Genomic DNA, 14,673 nt, shown 5'->3' on the forward strand with positions numbered 1-14,673 from the left:
AGTAATAGAACTGTTAATCTTAAAATAGGAAGGACAAATTAAGTAGAACAAGATAAATCCCCTACAACAGAAAGCTGCATCATGGCAGACAGTGTGATTGATGGGGATGCTTGGCAATAGCACTCACTTTGGAGTTTTCAAACTGACCTGATCTAGCATATGCAGAACTTGAGAGAAGGTTACTCATTCACTAGACCAGGGGTAGGCAACCTATGGCACTCACACTGCCTGGGTCCCGGCCACCGGTCTGGGGGGCTCTGCATTTTAATTTAATTTTAAATGAAGCTTCTTAAACGTTTTAAAAACCTTATTTACTTTACATACAACTATAGTTTATTTATATATTATAGACTTATAGAAAGAGACCTTCTAAAAACGTTAAAATGTATTACTGGCACGCAAAACCTTAAATTAGAGTGACTAAATGAAGACTCGGCACACCACTTCTGAAAGGTTGCCGACTCCTTTACCCCGAGCATAAACTCAATCAAATGCTGCAGAAGTTGCATCTACTTATCACTAAGAATTGATGTTGATGGGCAAATTCAAAAAGTCAACACCTGCTTGTGTGGTGTGGAAGATCAGTTGGTTGATTCATAGCATTTTGAAGCATGGAAACCGGAAGCTAGGAGGGAACAATACGTCTCATACCATATGGCAAAATGGTTGAGGTTACCACGTCCATAGAATTTTGAGTTGGTAGAGATGTTAGTTCCTTTTGAAACCCAGGAAAATAACTGAGAACTTCCTATGGCTAAGAAGAGGTGCAGGTAAGAGCAGTAGTGAGCTGATTACATTGTTGTAGTGACCGAATTGAAGATGTTCATGATTACAGTAGTTGGCAGAGACAAGAATGCTTATTCATGTGTCAGATGCTGCTGTTTCACAGATTTACATAACCCATAATGTATCAAAGTGTCAGTGGTAGGAAAAGTATGCAAATTGGACTAATTTTTGAGTAGAATCCTGTGGTGGGAGAAAACTTTTTCTACTAGTGACAAAGTTAGGATGGCTGAGTTTATGGTTTGTTTTCCTCCCTATTGGCTAATTTTTGGAAGTCCCAAACTATTATTTTGTGTAAAGGAAAGCAGTCGAAGGTTGAGGAAGGTGGAAGGTTGTATTCTAGGTGCTCTGAAGTTTTGTGCTTAAAAAACAGGGAACACCATTTTTTTATTTTTTATTTTACTGGGCAAAATATTCATTTTGAATCTCAAAGGTCCAGATCAAAGGGACTTAAGTGCCCAAAGCACAGATTTAGGTGACTAAGCCTCAGAGTTAGGTAACATTACAATGCACGAAACACTTACCACCTAATCCTGTAGGCTCCTAAACTCACTAGGCACTTAAAGTTCTGCTGTTAAAGTTCCCTAGGCACCTAAATTTCTGCCTGTAGGCTTGAGCACTGCTGCCTCAGGCGGGCATCCAGACACCTATCTCACCCGTAAGCACCAGAGCAATCTTCAAACCAGGTGAAGATTGGGAGGGCAATGCCTGTCTTGCCTGTGGGTCTGAATCTGGTAAAAGTGCTCTCTCAATACCTACCTCTAGTAGAGGAGGGGGAGAGGGAGGAAGATCCCTCCTTTATAACCCTTAAGCCAGTGGTTAGGGAGTTCACCTGAGATATGGGAGAATACCATTCAATTCCCCCCTCTGCCATATGAGGAGAAGGGCTTTGAACAGGGATTTCCCAGTCTCTTAGGTGAGTGCTCTAAGCTATCAACCCTGGGACATTCTGATGTGGGACTCTCTCAATTTCTCCTGTTGCATTAGGTCAGAGAGTGAGATTGACTCTATCCTCCAGTGGTTTAGTGCACTCACCTGAGAGGTTGGAAACCCCTCTTCAACTCCTTTCTCCTCATTTGGCGGAGAGGGGAATTGAATGAGGGTGAACATCCCAGGATGAGTTCCCTAGTCACTGGGATAAAGGGTATAAGTGAGGCCTTCGCCTCCTTCCTCCTCAGCTATTTAGTGTGGTGTTAGGCATGTGCCGCTATTGTACTTATAAAACACCTAACTGAGGGTTAATGGATTCTGCTGGGTGCTAGGTGCCTAAAAGTTAGGCATTAAGTGCCTAAATCCCTTTGTGGCTCTCGGCCAAAATAACTTCACCTGACCTGGTCCTTAGGGTTGAAGTTTGGTTCATTTTCAAACTTCATCCCATGCTTCTGAAAGTTGGGTGAGTACATGGTAAGGTTGTTCATACAATTGGAAAATATGCAAGCCGCTTCCTGACAGCCATCCTCCCTTGTCTTCAATCCTAAACAAGCCTGAAATAATCCATCGATGGGAAGGGCTGGGATAGTCAGAAGTTGAACGTTAAAGGTGGACTGCGTGGAAAGGGCCTTTCCCCTGAAACTTGAAATTTATTGAGCTATCAAACAAAATTGCAGGGGACAGCTTGCTTCTAAATTCTGTGCCCTAAACTCCAGGGCTCAGCTCACAGAATTAACACTTACGGTTAGAACAGTTATAATCTTTGCTGACAAAAAATAAATCATTCAAGTATACCATTATTTTTAGTGATTTAATACCAACAATTCATAGGAGAACTCAGAAGGGATTCAGAGAGGAAGTATAGCTTATCAATAATAATTTGACTCCAAATCTGCACCAGCTGCATCTACACAATGAGCAACCCGACCAGTAGTGACAGAATACTTGCTGGGTGTCTGCATAAGGTGTTTCTTTTTCTGACTTGTGATAAAAGGCCGAACAAGCAACTAGTTGCCAAGGAGCAATAGACCTAAGATGCCCTTAAAAAGACTGTTCACTGCTAATTGTGTGTTCCTGACCTCAAATAGCAGATTTTTAGAACTCCCGGTTTCCAAGGCACTTGGGCATCACTGAAGTCTGTGAAAGTGAGCAGTGATCTGGAGCTCTTGCTAAACTCCAAACTATATTGAAGGTGACCTGGTTTGTTTAAACTGTGACACCAACACATCTATCATGAAGGCTTAAGCACAAGTAGCTGCTTTTGTCGCTGACAGTAGAACATCAAGAATCAAATGAGGAAACATTTCCATACAAAGACTTCTCTCTCCAGTGCCTTCTCACTATTTCAAAACAATTGAGCTTTAGACAGCCAAGTTTTAAAATACTGATTTTATGGAGAACAAAGATTTCTTTACGAAAATCGGTCTGTTTTATCCCTTTCTGTATACCACTGTGTGTTTTCATGAACATAAAAATATGTCCTTCAAAAGAGAATGGTATTCAATGCTTCTAATGACTTCTTTATGTTAAAAAGGAGTCACTGATTCAAAGTTTATCAAAGACACTTCTTTCAGCAGCACAAAGCTGTTTAAACTGAATAATATTTTGATGTGAGCAAAGAGCAGATATTAACTTGTGCATCAAAAGATGTAAAGACCAAGAAAGAGCTGGGTTACATTACTAATTTAGACACATATTCAGAGCCTGCTAAGCAGTATAGTCTCTGCTTGTCATGAACAGATACTATCAAAAATTAACAAACAATTTTGGACACACATCACTTTATCTATAGATCTATAATGTGACCAGATAAAATACTATTAACTGAAAAACCATCAATTTCTCCAAAAACCGGATGCATGCCCTGTATCTTGCTATTTCCAAGCAGTTATACCAATGGATATACAAGAAATTTGAGAGCCATTTAACAGAGAAATAGATGCAGCTGGGATGAGGCTACTGGCACAGTGCTACAAACATCCATGTATGTTACGTATGCCTATTCGGCTCCCATCTGGTGGATGCAATGGAAGGACAAAGAAAACAAACAAATTGATGAGCAAAGTGTTTTCTTTATCGCAGATGGCATGTAGCTTACACATCTCATTGAGTTATTACCATTTTTGCTTATTGCATGGCACATTTTTACAAATGTTCAATGGGTCCTTTTGGCTTTGCCATTGGTCTAAAGATTTTTCTGCCAAATCATATTTAACCAGCCAGCTTGAATGTAGAGAATTTTTTTACAGTAAATTTAAATAAATTTTAAGCCACTTACAATTACTGCGTTTAAGATGCTGAGATTCTACAGGAAAAAAAGGACTCATATTATCAGTCCTCTTCATGCAAGCTGTTACAGAAAGTTTTTCAACTTCATGCTTCCTGCAGCTGCTATTTTTTATGGAAAGATAGTTTCCAATTATTGAGGTCTAGTGACATGCACAGTCTGCTTATTTGATTGCCATGTCATGTTAGCTGATAATAGGCATTTCTAAAGTGTAATACTTCAGTGATTTATAAATTAAAGCGTTTAACAGGGAGATGACATTCTTTCTAAAGACAAAGGAATAGACTTTGGAATGAATGTGTAAAAAATGGAGAAATTTAAACTACATGGAATAGAATCTATGTTGTAGATGAGTTCAATGACAGTACTGAATAAATTAAAAGCTTTTTACAAAAGAAAAATACAAGTGTAAATGTTAGTCTTTCTTTGTCAGAAATGGCTGATTCCCACACTGAATCTAGATCTTCCCTTTCCTGCCATGCTAAATAGAAAATCAGATGGCTGCTTCTTTGTGCTTCTGACAGACACCACTTATGCATCATTGTATGGACGGCTTCCAGTTCATTTTTGGATGCAGCTTAGGTGTGATTTTAATCCGAATGTTCTAGTAGAGTTGGGTCCTTGATGCCTGAGAGACCTCTGCTCTCCTTGTGTGATGCCATGGCAGCTGAGGTCAGATGGTGAAGCTCAAGTTAACTATCTCTTTGTATTCAGTATGGAGAACCAAAAGGTAGGGTGTTTTTTAAATGAAGGGTTGCCAACTTTGGAACTTTCTTTTTGTTTGTCTACCAAATCCCAAAGTTGTTTACTGTGAAAATCTCCTTTTCTCAAAGGCTTTTTCTGGGAAAGTTTGGTGACTGGGTAATATTGGGTTGTGAGAGAACCCACTGGGAGCATTTTATATTTTGAATTTTGGTCCTGATTTGTCTATTTACTATTTATGTTTTGTGCATGATCTGGAGAGGGGCATTTTATAAACAAACAAATAAAAATGAATAAACCGGTCACTACATGATGTATTAAAAAGCAATTTTTCATTATCAAACAATGCAAGGAAACACAAAGAATAATTATGGTTACAAACCAAGATGAGCACTGATGTATCATCTTTGGTTAGACTCTACCTCTTTAGACAGTGAACTCACTGATTATTTTTATAGTTGTATTACTGTTCTTTACTCCAGGGTGTTGGGAGTTAACTATCCAGTACTCCTGCTCTTTCCAAGCTGTTTTGTGTGCTTAAAACTAATGAAATGGATGTTATCCAAGAAGTCAATACAAAATATTACATGGTCTACTTGGGTGGAAATTTTACCAGTATATGTATACATTGTCAACAGTGGCCCTTTTGGGTATAGGACCTAAATCATGGAGAACCAAACCACTGAGAACATTGAAGTGTGTGTGCCAAAAAACATACATTTTTCTCAATGGCCTTCCAGATCTCTTGTCCTCATATCTGTTCATTTGCTGCAAACACTGTCTGTTGTTGCACAAGGCAAGTGGTAGGGTCTCAGAACATTTAAAGATGTTATATTACATGTTACAGGTTCTTCAGTTGAAATCTGAATGCCAGTGATCCCTAAATACTAGGTAAAAACCTGGGCCCAGTAAGATACTGGGGAAAATCTTGGCCCCATTAAAGTAAATGGAAAAATTCTCATTGATTTTAATGGGTCCAGAATTTCACCCACTGACTTTAAATATTTATTTGAGCTGACATTGTTCCAAAACTTCCCAGCACAATAAGATTGTGTTGATTCACAAGTGCCGTTTATGTTTGAGAATCCTACCATGGTGTTTATAATCACTAGAAACAATTTAACATGTATTGGTTTGGGGTTTATAAACCTAAAATCTGACATGTGTCAGTTATTATACATATATGGATGCTGTTTTATACCCTAATTTTCATATTGTTAAGAATATAAAATTTCACAGTAAGATGTTATATTCCATGTTTCACTGTTCCGGATGGTATGTAATGTGTGTGACATTATGTACATGTACCCTTCTGAGTGGTCCAAAGCTTCTTTGTAACATGCAGGAGTTCTTGACTATAAGCACTTGGAAAAAGTAAGGTTAGTTACTGTTAATATATACAAATCTTGTGTCTTATCTGAACATATTCATTTTGTGCTGAATGTGTGGTATGCAAGACCTAAAACTGACCATGAACTGATTAATAGAAAATTGACAATAATCAATGCAACAAGTTTTCTTTTTCATTATTTTCTTTTTTGAGTGTGGTGGTTACGAGTAGGGCTATGATTTTGTCATGGAATCCGTGACTTTCAAAGACCTCCATGACTTCAGCCTACTGCAGCTGGGAGCTGCATAGTTCCGCCACCTCCTGCAATGGCTGGGAGCTGCGGGGACAGGAGGTGGGGGACCCCACGGCTCCCGGCCACTTCTCTTGGCTGGGCCCCCCACAGCTTCTAGCCGTCATAGGCGGCAGAGGACCCCGCAGCTCCCAGCCATGGATGGAAGGGGACCCTGGAGCTCCAAGCCCCCATGGGTGATGGGGGCCCCTGGAGCTCCCAGCTGGCCCTGCAGCTGCCCAGTGACTTTAGTCTAGGTTGTGTGTACACAGCTCCCACAGTACGGAAAAATTTCCTGTTCCAACACCTATTGATAGAGAAATATACCATTATCCTGAGAGTCTGGTCCACATTCACAGTTCCTGTTGAAGTTAGAGGAAATTGCAGATGCTAAGCACCTCTCAGGATCAGGCACTAGCCCATCTGCCATACAAAAGAAACTCCAGCAGGATTAGTTTGAGTTAGAGAGCAGAAGTCAGGACTGCCTTTAGTTTAAATTTCATCTACAAGCATACATGTTCATGTAATGATGTAAAAGTTTTAATGGAAATAATGCAGGAGACAGAATAATATAGTAAAATTGTCTGCCAGACTGACTTCATTCCTAGGAATACTCATATGTGGAACACACAAATATAAGAATTAAGTACTCTGATGCTTCTCAGGGCTGTAAATCACATTACTATATGCCTCCAGCATGAGGCAGTCATGTCTGTATTAGCTGGATGGTTAGCTTCCAAATACAACCAGCCTGTTCTCCCCTCCAAGCACCCTTCTCAGGTTGATAAGGGTTGCTCATTAGTCCCGAGTCCTTTCAAAGTGTCCCCCTGTGGTATCCAGCCCCTGATCACTGGATACCTGCAGAAATCCAAAGGAACAGTGTACCACAGTTTACCAGTTTTACCTTAGACCACCACTCCTGTATTACACACAACACTAGAGGTCAATTATAAAAGACAAGGAAATTTATTTAAGAAAGAATAGAGATTCAAATAAAAAACAGTGTGAGACAAGGAAACAAATACTAACATATAAAATCTGTTAATACTCATTGTAAAGCCCAAATTTAATTAGGAAGTTGTTTTCCTTTGTAAAGAAGTTTCTTACCCAAAGTTCTCTTCAGTGTTTTCAACCAAGCCTGGCTGAGATCCCTTTTTCATGAAGCAAACTTGCTCTCTGTTTACTGCCTGGCTGAAGGATGCCAAGGTGTCTATTTGCACCCCCCCCCCATCCACTATACTAAAACAGACTTTTAGTGTTAACCTCTAGGCAGCCTCCCACTGCTTACCTCCTCCTGTTAATCTCCTTCTGAAGTCTCAGACAGCTCTTCATTAACATTTGACTTAGAATGCTAATAGACTCCTATTGTAGGACATACAATGGTGCCCCAGGAGATAAGTCTCTCCCAGCCCCACTGACATGATACCTTTGAGTGACCGGTTTTCAACTACACACCTAGATAACATAATTTGTAGTGTGTATATATACACATAACTGCTCACATATTCACTATACATTCATCTCAAAATGGTCATGATGACCAGTGTGAGCCAGGCTTTCAGTAGACACCTTCCATGGCATTATTTTGGTGAATCCAGGGAAACCCTGTACTGCTGTGTACCCCAGTGCCCCTCTGCTAAGTAGCGTCCAAAGGTTCCTGGGTCACAATATACACCCAGCATACTTGATTAATTTAGGTTTTCTGATCTCTGAGAGGTTTTAAGTAGACTTTTGGTATCTTAATCTTTGGCCCTTTAGGCAACTCTGGAATTAAAGAAGAAACTCCTGTTCTGGGTATCTAAACCAAAACTATGATATATCTTTTGAACCAAAATTTGTTTTATTAACAAAAGTGAAGTATACACACTAAAATAATTATGTACATACCTGTTTTCAATTGATCTGTGAAATCTGGGAGTTTTGCAACAATTCGTTTTTCCTCACACTTTTTAAGGATTGTTTTTAATTTACGATGCCAAATCAAGTTATAATGGTCAAATTAGCAAATTATTGAAATCATATATTTATAATAGAACAAACTGGGTCTCTGCTAGGCGCCATTGTAGTCTGTATAAGCCAGGCTGTTGTTGTGATTTTTAGTATCTGCTGACTGAAAATAATTAGAAATAGCCCAATTCATTATTCCAAGTAAAATAAAAGATAAGACTATTGATTTAGGGCCTGATCCTGCTGCAATTGCAGTCAATAGGAGTTTTGCAAATGACATCAATGGGAGCCGGATCAGACATGCAGATAATGGAATCACTATTTGTAATTTCAAAGATACCAAGTACACTGTAATTTAAAACTATCTAAATTTACAACAATATGAAAATCAGTCCTCATCTTTGGACTTCTGAGATCTGGAGCAGAATATAGCTAAAACTGTGTATGGAAAGACCAAATTTAAAATCATGTTTCATTATTTTTGCCAAGACTCAGAAGTGTGAATTGGACATTCTGTGGGAAATTTATTTAAAGCTAGTTTCTAATTAATAACGGGCAACCGTATAAAATCCTCGTATATAGAAATCTGAGCATCCTCTGTCCAGAGATAATTAATGTATGAAGAAGATAACTCCTTAGTTAGAACCTCTCTCAATTCATCTAGTTAGCATCAGAAATTGTGTTCCCCAATGCTACCACTTAGATTTGCACTGTTGTTTCTATGCAATTAACAAAGAACTTCCAAAACAAAGAGTGAAATCCTAGCCCCATTCAAGTCAGTTGCAAAACTGCCTTTGACTTAAGTGGGGCTAGGGTTTCAAGAAATTTTGAAGGATGCTCTCTGGTTCTTTGCTGCTCCTTCTGCTTCCACTAAACCAGCTTAGATGTTAGTATGATTTCAGAATTTCTGGGAGTTTTCCTTCAGAATCTTGAAGTTCATTATTTAGCTATATGTATTTGCCTCTGTATCAGTTAAAAAGGAATGTAAACAGAAGTAATGTAGGCAGCTTAAGTCAAATGTGTGCCCACAAGGCTTTAGTTTGCTTCTCTTTATACATGTTTATAGTTTAAATTTTAGTGTCTTTGTTTCACACTTTTCTGTTTTTTTCCATTACTTCCCCTTCCAGAGGTTTCAGAGTAACAGCCGTGTTAGTCTGTATTCGTAAATAGAAAAAAGAAAAGGAGTACTTGTGGCACCTTAGAGACTAACCAGTTTATTTGAGCATGAGCTTTCGTGAGCTACAGCTCACTTCATCGGATGCAGGGTTAATTCAAATCTGTCACAGCAAAGCAATCTCCTTCTATGCCTCACTCTTTAGCATATAGATAGACAGGTGAGCTTTGTGGTATATTTGGTTTGTAAACTTTTGAGCTATATGAATTTTCTGTCACAGGTTTGTTAAATTTGTACTGCTGAACTAGCAGAGTTACAGAAGGCAGACTCCTCCCTCTACAGGCAGTGGGTAGTTCAGCTGGCCATTTTCTGAGTGTCTTGGTCTCACAGTCCTCCAAATCTGCAAAAGGTTATTATGGCTGTTTATTTACCTATAGTTCCTCTCTGGAGGTACAAGTTGTACCAAATTCAGACTTACCTCCCTTCCATGCATATTTGAAGATACAGCTTTACATAGCATGAAATGTTGAAGAATTAACCTCCTTGAGCAAGGTTAGGATATTGCTGTAGGGGCAGGCTGTTGCAGCAGAAGTCTTTGGCATTAGGAGATCCCGCGTAGTCATACGCTCCAAGAAGGGATTCAAAAGTGGGAATCAGATGGAATACTGACACATGGCAAATTGCGGGTATATATGTCTATAATATCATTTCTACCCTGTCACTCTTGTTCATTTAGATTAGAAAACCTGTCAGCATCCCTCCTTATTGTTATGAGAATGGGAATAGAAATGTGTTAGTGAAAATGGGCTAGGAGCGAGAGTTCAAAAGGGAATCACAACTCTGCAGTATTTATTTTACAAAAAAATCTTTGCACCTTTTGGTAAGAATAAAAATTTACAAAAACAAATCCCCAGAATCCAAGTCTTTAAACATTAATGGTTCAGTAACAACACCAGAGCCCCTTGCACACTAACAGGATGAAACAAGTGCCCAATCTCAACTTTTAAATGCATCTGAAGGTCACTGAGAAATGTATTTAAATAAACACGTTTTACGCTGCTCCCTAAAAGTTGTCAAACTTGGGCTGTAGCGCACCTAAGAGGCTGGAGCCCTTCACTTAGAATGCCCTGCTGCATGCGCAGAAAAAATTAACCTTGGATAGTGAAAGCAAGATTGACCCAGACAATCATAACACACACCACATCAGAAATAGTCACTGTCAACCTCAAGCCTGCAAGCAGACATCCACGCGGTTTTGAGGCCGTGGTCTGGTGGGACAAACTGAGTTAGGAAATAGTCTTTATACAGAATACACCTGCTCCTAATGTTTGTAGTGGTAAGCTTCCATACACCATTAGTGGAGGCAGGAGAGCATAGTAACTGTGCGCCCATCTGGTGATAGCGGAGCACAGGGAGGTAACAACACTCGTGCTAAAGGCCAGGAATGGGGAGAAGAGATTTGTTGGAGCACCTGCTTTATGATGATTTCCCACTCTCTACTAGATTTGGTAAGAATTTCCTTGATGATAATCATGTTTACTGTGTTCAGCAGGAACTTCCTTCTGCCACTTATGCATCCACTTCTCCCCTTTGGGGGAGTACATGGTGTTCTTTCCCCCACACCACCCTTTGCCAAATTTAACTCCGGCTTCTCTTTCCACACACTCTTCTAGAGAAGAAGCAGAGCTGGGCAAAAAATTTCAGCAGATTTTTTTTTTTTTTTAGCCATAAGAAAATGCCAATACGTCAAAATTGAAATGTTCAGTGGGAATATAGCAATTGTGATAATAATTTATGCATTAAAATGAAATGAAGCATTTAGATAAGGAATGTTTTGATTTTTCATTTCAAAATGACCTTTTGTTTCAATTTTTATTATATATTATACATTATAAATTTAAAATAAAACTCTCTAAAAAGAAATGAAATATTTTGATTGACTCAAAAAACTTTCAAAAAATTGTTTTGCAAGAAATTTTGAAATTTGGCTTTTTGTTCTGATTTGGAATAATATTTTTTTTAAATTGGAATTTCCTTTAGAACAGAAATTCCAGTTCCCAACCAGCTCTAGAAGGGAATAGTAGGTCTCAAAATAAATTAGTATAATCTGTTGTAGAATTTGTGACAATAACCCTGCCTGACATTCTAACAAAATAATAATTAGTATTACAGTACTACAATAGCATCCAGGGACCCCTATCAAGATTATCTCTCCGTCGTTCTAGGCAGAGCATAGACATACTTTGGGAGACTGGCCCTGAAGAAAGCTTACAATCTAAATAGACAAAGAGTGGGAGTGGGAAACAGAATCACTGAGAGATTAAAGTGAATTGACCAAGGCCAACCAGATCACTGGAAGAGCCAGCAGTAGAACCCATATTTCCCACTCCCAGTGCTCTATTCACCAGACCATGCTGTCTCCCAAAGGGAACTCACGAGTAAAGCATAGCTACTGAAGTCAGGACTGGTTTCAGAGTAGCAGCCTTGTTAGTTTGTATTCGCAAAAAGAAAAGGAGTACTTGTGGCACCTTAGAGACTAACAAATTTATTTGAGCATAAGCTTTCGTGAGCTACAAGCTGTAGCTCACGAAAGCTTATGCTCAAATAAATTTGTTAGTCTCTAAGGTGCCACAAGTACTCCTTTTCTTTTTTTTTTTGAAGTCAGGACTGTAATCCTGACACATTTTAAGGAGGTGGCAAAGTAAGGTAACACACCTCTTGAGATATTCAATAAACACTGGAGAGGCCAAACATCTTTCCTGTTTTGTTTTTTTTACAATAAAGGTGAATCAGTAACATTTTTGGCATATGGTAAAATAATATACTGTTGATATCCAACAAGCTTCACTAAGTTTCATTGTAAACCCCAACTCTTCTGTTTACTTTTAGTGTGTATTTTACGATAACCTATTTCTTACAACATTCCAATTTTCATGCACCTTCTTTGTAAGAAGAAAATAAAACAAATCCATTTTGAAAATAAAGGCTTTCTTAATATACTGGGATTAATACACTACCTATCTTCAGAGGTGATACCCGAAGATACTTTATAAAAAAATCAGGGCACAGGATGTGCACTTGAGACAGTAGAGTCCAGGCAGAAAACATTAAATTAAACCCCATCTGACCACTTTTTTTTTTTAAAGATATAATCAGTATGCCTAGGTCCATTTGAATCCTCAGTTGAACTATGCACTCAGTGTAAAAGTATTTATCCGTTCAGAGTATGATATAAACCCCTTCAATTTGATATATTGAAAGACTGTGTTTAATCAGTAATTGGAAACGTCAGACACAATCCTCACTGTCTGTGTTTGGTGTCAAAATCTTCCAATATGTCTGTGCTTTACAATCCATATCTCTTGCCTCATGAACCTTCCTTGTTATATGAAATACAATCAGCCAAACCTTCATATAGGATGGTCTTGTGGATAAAAGAATCAGGAGATCTTGTTTACATTCCAGTCTCTGGGTAACACAGGCAATTCAACCACTCTTTACTTATATTCCCCATCTATAAAATTAGGATAATACCTTTTTTCATATAGGTATTGTGAAGAGTGATTCATTGAAGTTCATAAGGGGTTGTTTGTTTGTTTGTTTGTTTTTAATTCTTAGATGGAAGGTGCTATGGAAGCATTGGAAACTATATTATTATTATTATTTTATTATTATATAATTTATATGGTATTCTTCACAATTTAGAATATAATTTATTGAAGAAAAAAACATTTAATACCATGCATTTTTGGATGCTTCCCTAATGTGCAATTATTTTCCTTTGTGATATTTGGTTAAAAACAAGGCCAAATCACGCACATCATTACAATTAAATAATGGGAGAGAGAATAAAAAAGGAAAAACGAGTATATATTGAGAACTTGCAAGTTTCTTAATGGTGGAACTGGTGGAACAGGATTACTGTTCAGAACAGCTAGTTCAAGAATATCTTGGGAATTCTACTCCAGGCTGTTGAAGAAAGGAGGATGAGAATCTTGTTGTTTTGGGGTTGAAAGGTTGGAGGATGCAAACTCAGTTTGGCCAGTCTCAAATGCAGACCCATCAGTCAACCCCAGTTCTCAGTCATGGCCCCAGAATCATGAGATTTTTAAAAAAATCAAAGTATTTTTCAATCTGTCATTTGACTTTTTAACTCCCTTCTACTTCTCTGTGTGTGTGTAGGTGTGTGTGTGATGATTTCATGTTGAGAACACAACCTTTAATGAACACAACCTTTAATGCACACAAAAATGCAAGCCTTTTCTTCACTGCTCAGATACAGATTCCACTTACCCTCTCCTCATCCCAGTCATAGGGGGATTGCTATTTATTACTGTCTTGACTCCCTCCACTCCTAGTTTCCCTTTTCAATCTTCCCCTCTGATTTTTGCCACTCATCCTCCTCATTCTTCTCTCCTCCTTCAGAAGTTAGGTACAAAGAGTCATGATATTTTAGAAAACATGATGTATTTCCCCCACATGCCTAAAACCTGATGGTCTGGAGTAAACTACTGTAAACTGTAAGCTACATAGACAAGGTGCACCCTATTCAAAATGGATGCTTACATGGGTAAGATTTAGGATCAGAGTGACTTACTGTTCTAAGCCACAATTTGATTTAACTACACAACCCATTTTGTGTTCAGTAATTGTAATTATAAACTTTTAAAATATTTTTTTAAAAAAAAACCTCGCATTCAGAGCATTTAAAAAAATAATTTAAATCATTCTACCACCTTGCTATCATTCTGAACAAATATAAACATTAACCAATAATAATTACAATAAATTAGTATTTTAATAACATTTTAAAAAACTAATTGTAACAAATTATGCAAATAGCTGGAATTAATTAATTTTAATGGTATTTTTATCTTACACAACACCTGGTACTTCCCCATCCACCCTCGTCTCAGTCATAGCCCTTCCCTGATTCCTTCCTGCCCTGGGACCTTTCCCATCCAATCCTCTGTCCCTGCCTCATGCTGCTCTTTGACTTTCTTCCCTGTATCCCAAACTAAGTTACAGCCCTTCCCTGACTCCTCCCCTTCCCCTGGCTGCCTCAGGACCTCCCTTGTCTCCCTGACCCATCTGTAACTCTTCCAACTCCCCCATCCCTTTCCGTTCTGCCCCCATAATCTTCACTGTCTCCTGGAGCCAGCAGCAGCTCTTCTTCAGTTCCCCCCTTCCATGCCCTGTTCCTCTAATCCTTACTACATAAGGATGAAGGCAAGGCTATCACAGGGTCAGGTCTGTGTTCTGTCCCCAGCAAGTTCTTGCTCTTGCCTGGA

At 38.6% G+C, this 14,673-nt stretch overlaps 1 protein-coding gene across 4 annotated transcripts in view; it reads left to right on the forward strand.

Moving 5' to 3' along the window:
• CADM2 (cell adhesion molecule 2) overlaps nt 1-14,673 on the forward strand; it is a 1,028,770-nt gene that overhangs the window by 555,581 nt on the left and 458,516 nt on the right. The gene's annotated exons all lie outside the window — the stretch shown is intronic.

Source organism: Natator depressus, chromosome 1 (assembly GCF_965152275.1).
Source record: "Natator depressus isolate rNatDep1 chromosome 1, rNatDep2.hap1, whole genome shotgun sequence".
In the NCBI taxonomy this organism is placed as follows: Eukaryota; Metazoa; Chordata; order Testudines; family Cheloniidae; genus Natator; species Natator depressus.